The sequence below is a fragment of the Mustela erminea genome, chromosome 12, assembly GCF_009829155.1.
Source record: "Mustela erminea isolate mMusErm1 chromosome 12, mMusErm1.Pri, whole genome shotgun sequence".
Taxonomy (NCBI): Eukaryota; Metazoa; Chordata; class Mammalia; order Carnivora; family Mustelidae; genus Mustela; species Mustela erminea.
In genome coordinates, this window is record NC_045625.1 from 14,807,435 (window position 1) to 14,825,313 (window position 17,879).

The following is a 17,879-nucleotide window of genomic DNA, read 5'->3' on the forward strand; positions in this document are numbered from 1 at the left end:
TATCTCTGAATTTCCAGATTTCATAGATATTATATTTCTCAGAAGCAGTAGCAGGGACCCAGGCTCTGTAAACAATTTTCTGTGCAGACATCTGTAATAAAACACAAAGAATGATAAAAGTTGAGCAGTGCTTGACCTTCAGGGTAGAAAGGTAAAAGCACCCTTAGTTCACAATTTAGATAATTCTTTCTATTTGATCTTGCCATCAGACAAGCATGCTTTTATCTCTAACATCTACAGAGGGCCTTCACCTGTCTCAGGAAGGGAACATGCAGAGCAGACACGTAGGTTTCATCTCCTGTGACAAATCTAACTGATTGGTAGTTGTTGCCTAGAGGGCTGTGCTATAAAGTGTTTTGGGGGTATTGTGGGAGAGGGTTTCATGATCAGTTAGCAATGGCTGCCCCAGGCAAGAGACGAACAAGAGGTAACAAGGGGGAGACACCAAGAGATATTGACAATTTAAGAATATCTGGTGGTTTGAAGCAAAATAGAGATTAATCGGCTAACCTCAAGCTAATTGAAATAGAAAGAAATTATAAATGGTAACAAAAAGATGCCTTTCTTTCATAAAATAACCAACCATACATTCTCAAAAACAGTAACCCTGAAACTGGGGAGGGGGCAAGGCATTTATATGCTAGCTCGCTATCACTTTGGACTCAAGGAGCTGGGGACCCAGTCTCTGTGTTACAGTTTTGCAAAAACGTAACATAGCATGACTGAGCGCAGAAGAGCCCAGCAGTTAAGAATGCAGACTTATAGTCTTGGCTTCCAAGCCAGACTTCAGCTCTTGCAACTGTATGTTTGTAAGCAAATCATTCTACCTCACGGATCCTGGGTTTCTTCATCTACAAAAGATCAGAGCAACCTATCAGCCAGGATTCTGTTGCCATAGATAGCCTGAGTCACAGCTTTTTGGTGAAGTGTATTTTAATTTCTTTAATTTATTAAATTTAACAGTATTTCTGAAGTGCTTAGCAAACTTTCTGGTGCAGTATAAGTATAAAACAAGGGACAAGTAAAAGCAACAAAGAGAAATGCCAGCACAACTGGTGTCATTTCGTCTAACCCAATCAGTGAAGTAACTCATTCAGAACGTGTTATGTATGGAGTTTTCATGGTGTGGGAGAAGCCTATGTGGTTGGGGTCTGGGGAAGGTTTCCCACTTTAAAAAACAAACATTTATTAAAGATTTTTATTTATTTTTGGCAGAAGGAGGGATCACAAGTAGACAGAGCAGCAGGCAGAGATGGGGGAGCAGGTCCCCTGCTGAGAAGAAAACTTGATGCAGGGCTTGATCTCAGGACCCTGAGATCATGACCTGAGCTGAAGGCAGGGGTTTAACCCACTGAGCCACCCAGAAACCCCTAAAAAACAAATATAGAAAAAATATTTCTCTCCCTTGTATTATCTCTTTGCCTTGGAAGGCATCTACTTAGAGGTGGTGGGAAATCATGGTTAAGTACATTGAACTGTGAGCTCAATTATAGGAATTCAAATACTACTTTGATATTTACTAGTTCTTTTCTCATTGAGGATGATAATCATAGCATCTACCTGCTGGAATTTTTGTGAAAACTATATGGGTTACTACCTGGAAAGCAGTTAGAGAAACGTCTGGCCCAAAGTAAGCACTCAATAAATGCTGTTATTAATAATTATATAATTCCTTTTTGGAGGTATTAGCATTTGTAAGCATGGTGCTCATTGATTGATGTTTACAGCATGCCAATCTTCATGATAAATGCTTATCTCATTTAATCATTACAACAAACCTTATTGGGATACATGTTACTTCCTAATGAAACTCTCTGTTCCCAAGGGGAATGGTCTGTTCATTGCTATAGACCGGATGTCTGGTTCAGAGAAGGTGCTCAATAAAAGTTCTGGATAAGTGATTGGATCTTCATTTGCCAAATGAGGACACTGAGGCTTGCAGAGATTAATTTATATGTGTGTAATTTTCTTAATGAGGCTTACTATGTGTCTTGCCCAGACGTGATGATGCCGGGTTTAGGCTCAAAGTCTGTTTGACTCCAAAGTCTGTTTCTCATATCCACTATGCTCACTGACATGAAAAAGATTAATGTCTATTCACACCTCAGAAAAAATTATGTCACCAGATCAGAGGACGATCTTATTGAGAGCAAGCTGTGGGGCCAATGTGAACTCATTTTCACATCTCCCAACCCCAATAATCATAGTTATCCAGATGGAATTAACTTTGAAATTATATATCAACAGGGTAAGACTTTATACAGAAGTCACTCAATGAAATAGCTTCACAAGCTGAGTGGGAGGGATTTCTCATTCTCTAGGCTGGGAGGTATTTATGAATGGATATGAGGTAGGCTATCGGGGTTGAGATGTAGTAGAGGAATGCCCAGATGTTTAACCCCACGAGCTATTGCTGCCTGATCAAGCAACATCAGAGCTGAAAGGAAAGTTATAGAGATGATTTGATCTAAGTACCTACCTTATAGATTATGTTATTTTTCTAATGTTGTGCAACAAGTTCCCACAAATTTAGTGCCTTAAAAAACACATATTTATTGCTTCACAGTTTCTGTAGGTCAGACGTCCAGGTGTGGAGTAACTAGATTCTTCACTCAGGGTCTCATGAGATCATGAGATTGCAACCAAGGAGCCAGGGCTATGATTGTTACCTAGTGACTGGTGTCCTCTTCCAAGTTCACAGTTGTAGACAGAATCCATGTCCTTGTAGTTGTAGGACTGAGGTTCCTGTTTTCTTGCTAGCTGTCAGGTAGGGACTTCTTTAATCTCCTAGAGAACATCCATTGTTCTCTACTATATAGTATTACATCATCACAAAAGGGATAACTGATCATATTCACAGGTTTCTACCCACACTGAAAAGAGAAGGGATTATACAAAGACAAGGGTCACTGGGGGTCAACCTAGAATTCTGCCTATCACATACATTGAGAACACAGACTCTGAAGGACAAATGGACTTAGTTTGTCTGGGTGTGGGGCTTACTAGAGACAGAACCGGATTAATGGCTATTCATCTGGCTCCAAGTTCATCTCTCTACTTTGGTCTCTATAAATTAAATATTTCAAAGTTCTCCATTTGAAACTCAATCATCTTGATTTATAATGCTATATTAGTCAGGATACATTTGGTAGCAAGTGACAAAAACTCTAATCAAACTGACTTTAATGGCAAGAAACATTGTTGGTTTATAGGGTCAACCATCTATCTATGACTTCAGACATCTCTGGATCTATTTTGTAGTTAGGTGTTCCTTCTTACAATAATAGTACTTCTTATTGCTTTCTTCCCAGTTGGTTCTCCTCATTGTGATGGCAAAGGTAATTGCCAGAACTCCAGGCTTGAAAGTATGTGCGTTATTATTATTTTGCTTTTAGGAGTACTTTTTAATCATGATGCCAGTAAATGTTCTGGGGTTGACTCATTGTACCAATCTGTGTCTATACCCATCTCTAAACTGATCACAGTGATTCTTGGCATAGAACACCCAGCTTTGATCAAGGGGGTAGAAGCAGCATCTCTTGAATCAAATGTACTGAGAAACTTAGAAGGCTGATTTCCCCCCAAAAAATAAAAGTGCTGTTAGCAGCAGAGGACAATAGATGTAAGGTTGCCAAAAGCTACCAATAGCCTATGTAGGGCTCCCCCTAGTGGAATGTGGCAGAGAGTGAGAGTGGGGTAGGGCAAGCCTATTGGAAATAAGGTGTCAAAAGAGAACAGAGTGGAATAAACTGATCATGAAACCACCAAAAGCATGTTTAATAGAGAAACAAGAGAACAAAGTAACCAGATTCTATGAGTTTGAATACCTGGGTTAAAGTCATGGGTCCGTGATTGCAAAATATTACTCTTCTGCAAGTCATACTCAGTCCTTGAGCCCATTGTCTTTTTCTATAAAGTGGGGTTTCCTGCCCTGCCTAGCTCATCTTTCAGTTATCGCAGAAATGTAAGTCTCCTAAAAACAAAGTAGAACAACGGAGAAACCATATGAGATTTCAGAAGGGCTTACAAATGCTGAATTATTAATTCAAGTAGAAGATTGAAATTGCAATAGAGATAGTCCTTGAGCTTAAGCCAGTAGGGTAGTATTTTTATGGACACCTTTTCTAAAATCCTTCTTAGAAATCATATGCCACCAGGGTAATGGCCTAGGCAAGCTAAGGCCTCAGAAAGCTGGAACTTTGGCAGCATGAGAGGGAGAGAGAGGACAGAGAGAGAGAAAGAGAGAGAGAGAGAGAGAGAGAGAGAGAGATGACCAGGAAAACCAGTATGCATGTGTTCATGTCCAGAAGCATGCATTCTAATGGCTGGGGGAGGCTGTGAGGGACCAGGAAGGGTTTGACTCCCAGGAAAGGTATTAGTAGGTAATGGCAAGGCTCCAGAATATTAGTGTGTTTGTTGGAAGAACGTAGTCAATAGTTGGGGACACTAACATCAAGGTTCACTTATGCAAGTAAACATCAAAGGCAGAAAGTAAAGAGTATCAATATAATTAAAGATTGATAGGCTTATGTAGAACTCCTAAATTCCTATTTATTCAATAAATGTTTAGGGTGGTCTCCTCCCCCATAAAGGGTTCAGTAGCACAGTGACTATGGGCTTGGAGTCTGTATCAGGATGGCTTGAGTTTGAATCCTGGCTCTGCTCTGTGATATTGGGCAATTTGTTTACTCTTCTCAGTGGTCCTTATCTGAAAATGGGAGTAATAGTCACAATAATAGTACTGATATCAAGGACTGATTACAGGATGAAAAGAAACAGTGTTTGTGGAGCACACAGAGTGGCCTCTGGGACATAGGGATAGGCTAATACATGTTCACTAGATTTTAGTGTACTGAGATCTCATCATGAAGATATATTTTTGGTGCCCATAATTTTTAGTTTTAGCTCATGAAACAAATACCACCAATAACTTTAATCACAATGATGATACATGTTATGAAAGAGGCATTCAGAGTTGTGAGAGAACTGGTAGCAGGGGACCTTGGTCTGGGGTCAGGGAAGTGACATTTACCCTGATTCTTCAAGAATCAAGAGCAAGCAGAACTTGACTAGCAATGGAAAGTGGCTTCTGGCAGAGGGAACAGCTACCACAAAGTCGTAGGGGATTAAAAACAAACAAACTGTAAACTCCAGTAATTTGAAGGAGGTGGTCAGTATGGTTGGAGTGAAGGCTGAGACATAATATTAGAGAGAAGGATCATGCACAGCCTTGTACAGTTCATGATAAAATTTGTTTTATCCTAATTGAATTGGTAGAGGATATAGCATGTAAACTAAATATTTAAGAATGGGTCAGGGACGCCTGGGTGGCTCAGTGGTTTAAGCCTCTGCCTTCGGCTCAGGTCATGATCTCAGGGTCCTGGGATCGAGCCCCACATCAGGCTCTCTGCTCAGCGGGGAGCCTGCTTCCCCCTCTCTCTCTGCCTGCCTCTCTGCCTACTTGTGATCTCTGTCTGTCTATCAAATAAATAGATAAAAAATCTTTAAAAAAAAAAAGAATGGGTCAGATTGGGTCATGCAGAAGTGAAGGGTTGCTGGAGAGGGAGAGAGAGAGAGAGAGAGAGAGAAACAGAAAGAGAGAAAGAGAGGGAGAGAGAGAATACTAAATGACATATGACATTTTTATTCAATTAGGAGATACTCATAAAAAACCTAGATGAGAGACATGGAAGGCTTTAATGTTGCTCATACATAGTAATCACTCAATAAATATTAGTTCTTATTAAGGCAACTGATTTTAAAACAAAATAAAAATAGCTCTTGATAGGTGTAAAATATTATACTTCATACAGAAGCGAACTTTCTCTCCTCTTAGCTCTTGAAGCATGTCCTATAGACCCTGCATAAACCAGCTATATTCTATGGTGCATTGTGATTATTTAGGGATAAGTATGGCTTGGCAATGGACTTCAGGCTCCTAGAAAACAGAGACTAGAAAAGATATATTTCTGAATCTTTTACACAACCTCACCTTCAGTCAGCCCTTAACAAATATGGGCTTCTTTCTGCAGGTGTTCAGTTGGTTCTGAACCCAAAGCACCCCAGATTAAGGGATTTTAACTCCTTTGAGATTTGACAGAAGTAGTAAACTTCAGCTTTTGAGGCAGCGGCAGGTGGCTCAGAGTCCTGCACAAGTAGGTTTAAATCTTATCTTTATTTAAGGAAAGGGAAGTGGAACCCCCATTTCGTCACTGAACATTTATCTATATTTCTGTCTATTTATAGAAAAAAAGGTGGTTTACTTACTTTTTGGTTTGTCTATTCCAACTTCTTAAGCCCAAACCTGTATGAAGTAACCTACAAAATCTAAGGTCAGGCTAGAGACCGGAAAAGTTATATTCTTTAGAGGTTCTAAAGCTGGCGTCCAGGTGTGGACACTTATGAAAGAGACTGGCAAAAAGGGATTTTATGAGATTCAGTGCAAAATTTTGTGGACATTTTTGTAAGTATATGTTTCATAAGAGGGAGGGTCTATAGTACTTGTGAGGTTCTAACAAAGGTCTGCAACTCTAAAAATATGACCCAACACTCACCAAATCATCGTGTTGGGAAGACTAGAAAGGAACCATCACATTGTCTCATCACATGCCCTTGGGAAAAGGTTCCATTCTAGTATCACTCAAGATCTACAATCGGGAAGTTCTTTCTTAAGTCTACACTAATCCTTTGGCACCTCTTCCCCATGCAAGCCCTTGGTAAATTTAGTGGAAATAGCAAACAGCTGCTCACCAACACCCACCCCAAAGAAAGAACAAGACATTTCTCACATATCTCAAGCTGCCTTAAATGTTCTTTCTTTGGCAAAGAAGAAAAAAAAGAAATATATTTTTGGCCTCTAAACCTTTTCCCACCCGTGTGTATTTCTGTAGAAATGTTATCCATATGGTTCCGATTGCTTTCTCCATAAGTCATTAGGAATGCTTTGCACTGAGAACTTTTCTGATGACCAGGAGTCTTTGGAGACTTTTTTAAATGGCTCTCTTAGCCTTTCTTCATAGAAACAGGGAAGCTAAACATAGTCAAATGCAAATGAACTAAGACCTGGAAAGGTTGGAGTTTTATTCAAAACTCAGAAGTCATAAGGCTCGGGTGAGTTTTAAATCTGCCCATGCAAAACCTTCACTTCCTCCTCTAAGGACAAGAATTGATAAATACTCCATTGGTAGAGAGAAGGCAATGGTCTCCGCCACTTAAGTTGATATTTAGACTTAAATGTGATGACCCGATTAAATTCTAAGGTCTTCCAATCACCCCAAGACTTCCCCCATTACTTGCAGAGGACAAAGTGAAGAGTTTGGACTTAGATTTGGGTGTAGAATTCCTGACTCCATCACCTACTAACTAGCTATACCTTGGCATGCTGCTTACATTTTCCAAGATCTATTTCCCTGTGATGTAAAAATGGGGCCATATTACCTAGCTCAGACCTCACAGCATTTTGAGAATTATAAGAGATCTTTTAGGGAAGACCCAAATGAAATGTCTGGGGCATGGGGAAAGTAAAAAATTCTTCTTCTCTTTCTCACTGTCTAATAGTGGTTGGAACTGGGGTGGGGATGGGAGGTTCTATGCATCCTGAGGGAAATATTGACTATGTGGAGTGGAGGAGAGAAAGATAGAAAAGTGTTCCAGAGTGTTATGCCCCCTCTTTCTAAGTCATCAAGGCCACAACCCATCTTGGGAGATTGATTAAGAGTGAAGAGCTACGAGGAATGAGTCCATACTTTGGTTGTCCTCTGAAGCTGCCCAATGAGGTTGTTTCGGCTGATTTCAGAATGGCATTCCCAGCAGGTCTGCTGTTGTCTACTCTCACTCAAGGAGGCATCTCTGAGCTAAAGAATGATGGAGGAACAGAGAGAAAAGGAGGGAAGAACAAAAGAAAGGGTAGAGGAGAGAGAGAGAGAGAGAGAAGGAGGAGGAGGAGGAGGAGGAGGAGGAGGAGGAGGTGGAAATGAAAAAGGAAAGGAGGAAGGTACAGGAGACGGCAACCTGAAGCTTCATACTGTAAAGGATGGGAAATGCAGTGTGTGTTGTGAATGTTTTTCTTTATGGTTCAAATAAAAGACAGAACAGTCTTGGGAACCACTGCCCAGGATGTAACCTGGGCAAGAAGCCTAGGGAAGGAAAAAACTGTCCAAGCAGAAAAGTAGAAGTTTCCACCAGGCAGAGAGAAGGTCTGCTGTGGTCAGTGGCTGGAGAGCTGTCCGTGGTGCTGATTGCATGTCCTAAGGATTAAAGTAGAGGAGGAGACTCCAAGAGATTTGGACAGGCTACTGTAGCTCTCCTCTCCTCTGCCCCCCCCCCCCGCCCCGTTTTTAGTCCTGCAGAGCTGAGACCCAGGCTCGTTATGATTAACACATTCTTTCTCCTCCTTCTCTCTTTTTTCCTTCCCTCCTTGTCAATTAATTTTTCCCCTCAAGTTTTCAATTCCTCACTCAAGAATTTACTTTCCATTTTGTTTCAAGACTTCTCTTCTAATTAGCTCATGAGCCCCTAGATCCTTCTAGGGCCCCCTAGTATCATGTCTCTTTCCTAACACCCCTTGAATAATCGTAACATTAATAACAAGAACAATAACAATTACAGATAACATGCTTTGGGCACTCATTAGGTGTCAGGGAGTATTCCAAGTGATTTCCCATAAATTAACTCATTTATATCTTACACTAACCATGCTAGATAGGAAGTTATATTATTCTATTACACAGATGGGAAATTGAGGTTTGAGAGATCAGTAATTTGGACAAGATCACAGACAGGATTCTAACCCTCTAGAGCTGACACTTTTACTGAATCTGTGTTCCTTTAAGTTTCTCATCACCTTTTCCTTACTGCTCCGTGCCCCTTCATCCAGTAGCTTCACTGATGTTACCTATCCTTGCCTAAGCTTCCAGCAATCTTCATTGCTGATTTTTTTTTTTAATTAGAAGAAGGAGGAGGAGGGGGAAGAGGAGGAGGAGGAGGAGGAGGAGGAGGAGGAGGAAGAAGAAGAAGAAGAAGAAGAAGAAGAAGAAGAAGAAGAAGAAGAAGAAGAAGGAGGAGGAGGAGGAGGAGGAGGAGGAGGAGGAGGAACAGCAAAGTAAGCAAACGTACAGAATATGCACTGCGTGAGAATTTAGATTCATTGCTGCTTCTGGGAGAGGCCCCGCGTCAGCAACCGGAGCCTGCACCTCAGGTTAAATTTGGAGTCTTTGGTTCTCTGTATTAATGCCTTAGCCCCCATACCCTCACCCCTTCTCTGCCTCTGGTGGTATCGAGAGAACTTTGCGTCCCATTAGCTTCTCGCTCCTACATCCTGCCCACGTAGAGAAGCACTTGCTTAATTCCGGGAGGTTACGTGGGCTCACGCCTACACAGACAGAGAAACAAACAGTCTTAAATACTCTTAGAGAGGCGCACGGATACAAATGGACCCACACAGTCACCTCCCCAGACAAAACCACACTCGGATAGATACACACAGAATCACTAGCACCCGCATACCCAGCAACACTCAGATACTCGCGACGCACACAGCTACAGACACGCTTAAGACACCAGGAATCGGGGTTTGCGCACACACACCGCACACAGTCCCTTTGGGTGCTCATATACGGACACAAGCCACCCTATCCCCAGACCCACGAGACTCCCCAGAGGTTCAGCCTCAGCCCACCCAGGCCGCCCCTCCCTCGGAGAAGGCCTTCTTCTCTCCTCCTCTTCCTTCTCCTCCTCCGCCTAAAGATGTACAAAACACTCCTCAGAATAAACCCAGGCTCTTTGCTCCTCCCTCCCCGCCCCCCGACAGCCGCTCCCCCATTCATTTTCGCCCGTCGCCGGGTAAGTCCCTCCCCCCGCGTAGCCCGGCCTCCTCTGCTCCCCGCCCGGAGACCGCGGCGCACTTGGACTTCCCTCTCCATTCGCTGGCTGCCTCGCTCCCGGTCCCCACGGCTGCGAACTGATCTGGCGCGGGGGGAGGAGGAAAGCGCAGGCGAGCGAGCGAGCGAGAGAGGGAGAGAGCGAGCGAGCCAAAGAGCAAAGCGAGAGCGAGAGAGCCGGGAGGCTGAGGGAGTAGTGACCGCCTTCCGGAGCTTGGATTCATGCCTGTCCTCGGGACCAGCGAAGGGGACTTTAAGGCTGAGTATGAGCCAGGCTGCTAGGAGCCAGGTACCCCCACGCCTGCAGTCCCCGCGCCGTTCCCGGTATGCGAGCTGGACGCCGGGTTCTCCCAAGTTCCCACCGAGCCGAATAAAAAGCGTCCTCCCGCAGCTCTCCGCCAAAGACGGACATTGACTCCAGGTAAGGCGGTGCCAGGCACAGCGCCCGGCAGCCCCGCTGCCCTTGGAGACCGCCCGGACCGCATTCGGGGCGCCCCCGCCCGCCCTGCCCCTCCCCCTCCCGGCACCCTTCGGCTCTTCCGTCGGTCGCCCCGCCGCCACCAAGTCCTCTCAGGTTCCCGGGAGGGGGAGGGCTCTGTATTCTGGGGCGCCAAGGGTTAAATGCGGGATTTAGTAAGTGGCGTGTGTGCTCCCCGCGCGCTCCCGACATGTGTACCATGGTGGGAACTTGATGTGGTGCTAGTGTGTGTTTGCGTGTGCAGCGTCGTTTGCGTTTGATGCGTGTGTTTGTGCTGTGTATGTGTGCAGGGGAGGGGGTAAAGAGAGGTCCTATAACCTACTTATGGCGCGATGTGTGTGTGCATGCTTGTACGTATGTGTTTGTATGTGTGCGCTTATGTGTCTTCTTAATTAGGTCTCTCCAGCTTACATGGAATGGGATCCTTACTATAGGATCACGTAGCCATCGGGAAACCCGCTGTGGACTTCCTCTCGGCGCTCTGGGCTTGGGGTTTGGGGAGCATTCTAGGGATAAGGATGGCACCTTATTTAGCCCAATATTGGTATCCTTGAAGGAAAATTCCTCCAAACCACGGAGACCTGGTATACTTGGACTCACCCTTTAATATGAAAGAGAAATGGTCAAACCCCGAGGCAATGACATACTGTCGCTTTAAATTCCACACTGGGCAGGATTCTGATGGGAATTTGGAGTCACTGGGTAGTGGGTGACAGAGAAAGGGAGAAGTCAGCGGTGGGCTCCTTGTGTGGGCTGGGCGAGTCTGGGATAGAGTCTACCCTACCTCTCCGTTTGCCGTCATAAGAACGTAAGAGCACCTCCAGCTACTGGTGCTTTTGGGGAGGACCTGGGCAAGTTTGCATGGATCCCTCTAATGGGAAAGGAGAAGAGTCCTCAGGGACCTGCTCATCCATCATAGTTACACAGGATCTTAGAGAAAAATTCAACTAGGGGCAGCTCTGGGTAATACGGAAGGAGATGGATGGGGCACTTCCCTAAGATATTCCTCCTTCCCTACCCTATTTCAGAGAAGCTTGGGAAGCCCCAGAAGAATCTGTTCTTAAACTGTGCCTCCTCAAGGCTCTACTAGAGTTAGGAGGAAAATGGAGAACAGAGAGATTGTGTGTGTGTGTGTGTGTGCGTGCGTGTGTTTCATTACTGAGGGAGATCTACAAGGGTGGTGGGTGGGGAACTCATGGCAGAATGTGGCGGTAATTGACTTAAACTGCTGTCGATTTGTACCTCACATCTCTTGCTTGGCTCCAAAATACTGCCAAGGGCACAGGGTCTATGTGGAGAATGTCAGTAAGGAAGACAGTTTGAGTCAAGTCCCTCTTTCCTCTTTCCTCCACCTCCTAGGAGGCTCTCCTGGTAAGTCCCTGGGCTACCCTGGCTAGGTCCAGCTAGGTTTGGACTCTGGGGCCAGCCATTGATTTGATTCCCGGATGCCTCTTAAAGGCTTGCCCTACTCAGCAAAAAATGCTGAGTTTTACTGCTGTTAGCATGGCTTCCAGACTCGGCAGCTGTTACTTTCCCAAGGTAAGAAGAGGCAGCCGTTCTGCCGTCAGGCACGGAGGCTGGTGGAGGATAAGGGCTGAGACGCTGGGACAGCCTGTCATGTACCCTGGCTGGCAAGGAGCCACCAAAAAGACCTTTGGGGGAAAAAGAAAAGTAGAAATATAATTGTGTTTTTAAAATTGTATGTGTGTCTGTGTGTGTGCGTGTGTGCATGCGCATCTGTGCGCGTGCGTGCGTCTGTGTGTGTGTCTTCTGGAGAGACATAAAAGCAAACATGTGTTTGCAAGGACCTGCCCTGGCGGGTGGGTGATGATGTTACCTGCAGACACTCGCAGACACACGAGTCTCAGGCCAGAGGCTGATACCTCAGACTGCAGCCTTCACAGGGCCACAGGGAATCTGCTTCGAGAAACTCATGTCAGAGCAGAGCTCCCTGGTTCATTTTTGGTGGTGTGTCGGGGGGGGGGGGGGGATGGTGAAATCAGAGGAGGAGACCCTGTGATCGGAACTGCTCTCGTTTTATCTCTTTTCCAATTCGTAGACAATCGAAGCTGGTTATTGAAGAACAGACAGGCAGGACTCTGTGGCCCAGAGAGGGGGAGGAGAATGCCATAACATTCTCTAGCAAGTTCATGGTATGCCCCGGCTAGAACCTGGGTTGCCTGACACCCCGATCAATGTCTTTCTACGCCGCCACCCTGCCCAGGGACCGTGCTGCTCCCTATTCCCATCCAGCCACTTTGCTCCCACCTAAAACAATCGCGGTCGTCCCTCATCAGACTTCTCATTTCAGAGCTGCTCCATCTAGAAACATGACCCTGGAGAGAAAGGGTTCAATGCTTTAATCAGTGTCCCCACTAGACAGACAGACAGACAGATACACACACATACACACACACACACACACACACACACACACACACACACACACACAGAGAGAATACACACAGGCAAAGACCCCCTACGAACTCTGACTGGGAGACAGAGCCCAGCAGAACATCTGGACTCTACCCGAGCTCTTTATTAAGGAGTCCTTTGCCTTCCAGAGAGCCAAGCGTGTGCCCCTCTACCGATGCAAATACTTCAGGCAAATTAATTTCTTCATATTCATGAGAGTCTTGCCCTGTACGATGATACATCCCGCGGTCACGGGAGCATGCCCAAGCACACAGGTACACATGCACTCACACACATGTGCACACAGAGATTTAGAAACCCTCCTTACTTGCCATATTCCCCAAAAGGGAATTTCAACCTCCGCACCAAATTGTGTTCCCCTATATAAAGGCATCACCCACACGGGAAGACTGGGACTCATCATTCCAGGGAAGGGGAGAGAGAAAGCCCTGTGAGGCATGGGCTCTAGAGAAGTCAGAACCAAGCCCACGTGAAAGTGTTCCCAGACTCCCTGATGCTCATTTCGGGGTGCCGGTGATCACTGAGGAAAAAAACATGGGGGTTTCAGGCCCATCTGCAATAGAGCCTTTCCACGCAGGCTTTTCCGAGGCTGGATGGCACTTTAGCTCCCAGAAGGGGGAGCTGTGACTCCATTTCAACCAAAGAGAACAGGCTCAGAGATTCCAAATCAGCTGTTGGGCCCCCCGTTGAGTTTCCAGGGCCCAGCTCAGGCTGCAGTGAATGTATCTGGAATGGTGCAGGTGGGGACTTTAAAAACCCCTCTCCCCTGGCCAGTCCAAATAAAATGCCCGGGTGCTTGCAAAAGTTTATGCTCTTGACCCCTAAGTCTTAAATTTCTCTGGAAGGTCTTTGCCCATGGCACCTTCGGTTGTGTGAGGAGACATCCTGATTGGCATTCTCTAGCTTGTTCCCTCCCAGTTCCTTAGATGAAATCACCAGGATATAGCACCTGAACAGGCCTCTAAGGTTAGACATAACCTGCCCTTCTCTTCCCTTTGCTAAAATTCAAAGATTAACGAATCGGTCACTGAACTAACGGTAATCATATTAAAGACAAAATGGAGGTCAGGTGAAAAGGACAGATTTTCAAATGTCACTCTCCAAATAATCCCCCTTGTTGTTTTCTATTCTAACCCCTTCTGCAAGGAGTACCTTTTTCCTTTCTCTCTCTCTCTCTCTCTCAGCGTCGGCTTCTACTTCTAAAAATCTCACTGATATTTTAACATCCAACCCAAATGACCCTTCCGAGAAGTCTTCTCAAAATCTTATTTTGGAATAAATCTCTTTCTCCCCTGTTCTCTCATATAATTTTGTCTGAGACTTTTATTTTAGCTTGGGTCTCTGTTTGCCCGATTTTATAGCTCCACGGATATATGCATGGCTTGCCCTCTTCAAAATGGTCTTGGTAAGAGCATTTTTTTTTTTTTTAAAATCTTCAGGGACTAACACATAGTAGTTGCTCTATAAATGTTTGCTGTTGCATTTTGAGTCCAGACTCCATAACAGCTGTCATCTCTCTCTCTCTCTCTCACTCTTTCTCTTTTCAATAATTGTTTCAAGTTCATACAAAACAATACAATCATGCTGCCTATACCATCAATATAGGAATGTCCATGATGATACAGATGGGTGAAATTAAGCCCTACTTGGAAGTGAACTTTGCCCTACTATGTTCCTACAATGTTTAGTTTTCTTCTCATTTAATCTTACTTTCCACCCAGTGGGGCAGATATAGTCCTTTCATAGCAGAAGAAAATGAAACTCATGCTGGCTGGGTCCCTTGCCCAAGGTCACGTGACCAGCACAACTAGACTTAGAACCTAACTCCCCCTTTCTTCAACATTTCTGCTCTTTCTGGTGGACCACTGCGTTAATGGTAACCATTGTGGATGACCAATGGGACTGGGTTGTTCAGCGGATTTTAGTATAGCTCAGGGCACAGTATTTGCTCTTCGAAATCGATGTTCTAAAGGAGTCATGGAGCCATTTGATCAAAGAATCTCAGTGTTTTAAGGTTTCTCATTAACTAGACCCTTTTCCTTATTTGAGAACCAAGAATCCTTTCTGTGATACTCATACAACATATCTGCTCAGTCTCATCTTTTGTACTTTTATTAATGGCAAAGTAATTATCACACAAACCCGCCTATGCTGTGGAGGGAGACCTTGGTGGATGTTTTCTCACTGTGACTCTATATCTGCCTTTTGTCTGTAAGTCTCTGAAATCATACAACACAAATATAATTCTCTTCTAATTGTCAGTTCTTCCCATATTGTGGAAGCATAATCATATGATCACTAGTATTCTCCTTCTGGAGGCCCTATTGCCACAGTCCTGTGTCCTGTAACATTTGTTTGGGTCCCTCACCAAGCTGGCTGTTGATCGCTGGGCATTTTCTGGGCGTTCTCTAGTTGATCATGCTTAGAGAGTTTAAAAGCCACAAAAGGGGGATGGTTATCTACAATTGAGTAAGGTTTAAAAGGGGCATTGATTCATCCATTTATTTAACAAATGTTTATTAGGTGATGACTATTTTTCAAGCATAGCTCTAGACCAGTGCTATCAAGTAGACCTTTCTGTGGTAATGGATATGTTCTCTGTATTGTGCAATATGGTACTCACTAAGCACATGTGACTCTGAGCACCTGAAATGTGGCTAGTGTTACTGATGAACTGAGTTTGTTTATTTGTTTGTTTGTTTGTTAGTTTTTAAGATTGTATTTATTTATTTGAGAGAGAGAAAGAAAGCATAAGCTGGGGAGTGGCAGAGGGAGAGGGAGAAACAGTCCCCATTGAGCAGGGAACTGGATGCAGGGCTCTGTCCCAACACCCCAAGATCATGACCTGAGCTGAAGACAGATGCTTAACTGACTGAGCCACCCAGGTGCCCCATGAACTAAGCTTTTAATTGAATCCAATTTTAATTTTAATGTCACTAGTTATCTGTGATGAGTAGCTTCCGTATTGGGCCGCACAGATCTGGACATTGAAGATGTAGAATGAACAGGGTCCTCTTTTCGTGGAGCTCAGAGTCTTGTGGGGAGAATTGGGTAATAAATGAGTAAACAAATAGATAAGCAAAATAACTTCACGTCATAGTAAATGCCATGCAAATAATTAGGAATGTGGACGATGTGACTTTAGCTAGGGTAGCCAAGGGAGACTTCTCTGAGGGCATGCCACTGGAGCTGGTTTAGGTGAGAAGAAGCTACCCGTATGGCAGAGACAGCAAAGATAAAGTCACTGAACATGTGCAAGCTTAGGAGAGCCAAGCGATCTTGTGGCTAGAGCTCGCAAGTGAGAAGAATGTCATGAGATGGGAATAAGAAAGGAAGGTGGGGCCAGATTAAAAGGCCTTGTCAAAGCTGCAGGAATAAAAAGTCTAGAATTCCACCACCATCCCCCGGCCATAAAATGCCCTTGCTTAGGGAGTGGGCAGCCCAAGGGCTGAGCTGAGAAGTGAGGAGAGATTGACAGGAGCTCAGCATCAAGTGCCCTTGACAGGTTTCCATCTTGTCCATTAAAATAATAATAATAATAATAAAGATTTATGTATTTGAGAGAGAGCATTCATGCTCACATGAAGGGGGTTGTGGGGAGGGGCAGAGGGGGAGAGAATCTCCAGCAGACTCCCCACTGAGCACAGACCCGACGTGAGGCTCCATCTCAGGACCCTGAGATCATGACCAGAGATGAAATCAGGAGTCAGGTGCTCAACCTACTGAGCCACCCTCATCTTGTCCATTTTTAATCCGTCATTTCAATGAGTTCTTTTCACCTTAATTTCTAGTCCTGTTCTGGGTGTTGCACGCTCTGGACACCTCCAGCTCTAAAGGGAGGGGAAGAACTGGACGGAGGTTATGGATAGGAAAGGAGGAAGGGAATGAATACTTGAAGAGAAAGGTATTGAAATGAAGTTTGGTAAAATACAGTGAAAGTTAGCATTGCCTTATCAGCAAATATTTTTTGGGTATCTAGTCCCGGAAAGACCATGAATAAAGCCCCGGAAAGATCTTAGTGGAGCCGGTGAAGAATCCATCCAGGTGTTGGCATTCTAACAGAGGAGGTCTGAAAATGATCATTCATGGTAGAGGCACAAGTGTCATTTCAGAAGTCTCTGAGAGGATGAGGAAGGTAAAGAGGAGAGGAAGATACCAGTGGTGTGTCGAGGGGGATGACGAGGAGGAAGATGGCGGGGACCATAAGTTCTGGAGATCAAGAGGACATACCTTTTCATTGTCTATCTCCATTAATTTTAAATGTCACATAGTAAGAGCACAGGGGCTCAGGGCCCCCGATTCTAGTCCTAGCTCCTATCCTTGTATTTCTGGACCACCTTAAGAACCTATCTGCCCCAATTTGGTCTTGCCTTCTGCAAATCAAGAAGGACCAGACGGTGCCCTGCCTCACCGAAGGGATTTGCCCCAGCTTAGTGAAATACCGCATGACGAAGTTCTTGCAAGGGCACAGAGAGACAGCGCGTGTTGGCCATGCTTCATCAGAATGTTTTGATACTGTCTCAAAAATGAGCAAATCGAACAGAAGTCACACCTCAGGGCACAGACTGTGACTCCAGACACGGGGACTGAGTGGGAGTGATGTGTCACTATCGTAACTCTTCATATCAGAGCGATTAAGTGGTAGCATGAAATCCACTGTCCTCCTGGAACACAGTAGCCTAAAAAGGCTGCCTAGAAATCCATAGACAGTCCTTGTTACTGAGGGGGCCAAGAAGACAATTAAGAAGATAATGAGGCTGAGGAAAAGTGAAATTAATTTCTTTTTTTCATATGTGGGTGAGGGGGATCTTTGTATCTCAAAGGAAATGTGTTTTGGAGATTGCAGGTGACCTTAAGGAGAATAGATTGGACAAGACAGGGTGTGAGAGAGTTCGAAGAGGTGAATTACTGGGCCTGTCTGCTACCCAGTGGAGGCCACGCATGGGAATAGCAAGCTGGTACGGACACCAAATAGATCATTTGAAACAAATCGTATTCCCAGTGTGCGAAGATTTTCTCACAGGGTGTAGAGAGCCACATACAATGGTGTCTGGACCACTTTGGGAGCAGCTAAGACTGTATCCCCC

At 44.7% G+C, this 17,879-nt stretch overlaps 1 protein-coding gene across 1 annotated transcript in view; it reads left to right on the forward strand.

Annotated features, from left to right (window-relative positions):
* Window positions 1–9,877: 9,877 nt before the first annotated feature.
* BRINP1 (BMP/retinoic acid inducible neural specific 1) overlaps window positions 9,878–17,879 on the forward strand; it is a 173,832-nt gene continuing 165,830 nt past the window's right edge. Inside the window, exon 1 of the mRNA XM_032308161.1 lies at window positions 9,878–10,299. The gene's annotated coding sequence lies outside the window, so the exon portion shown is untranslated. The remainder of the gene's footprint in view (window positions 10,300–17,879) is intronic.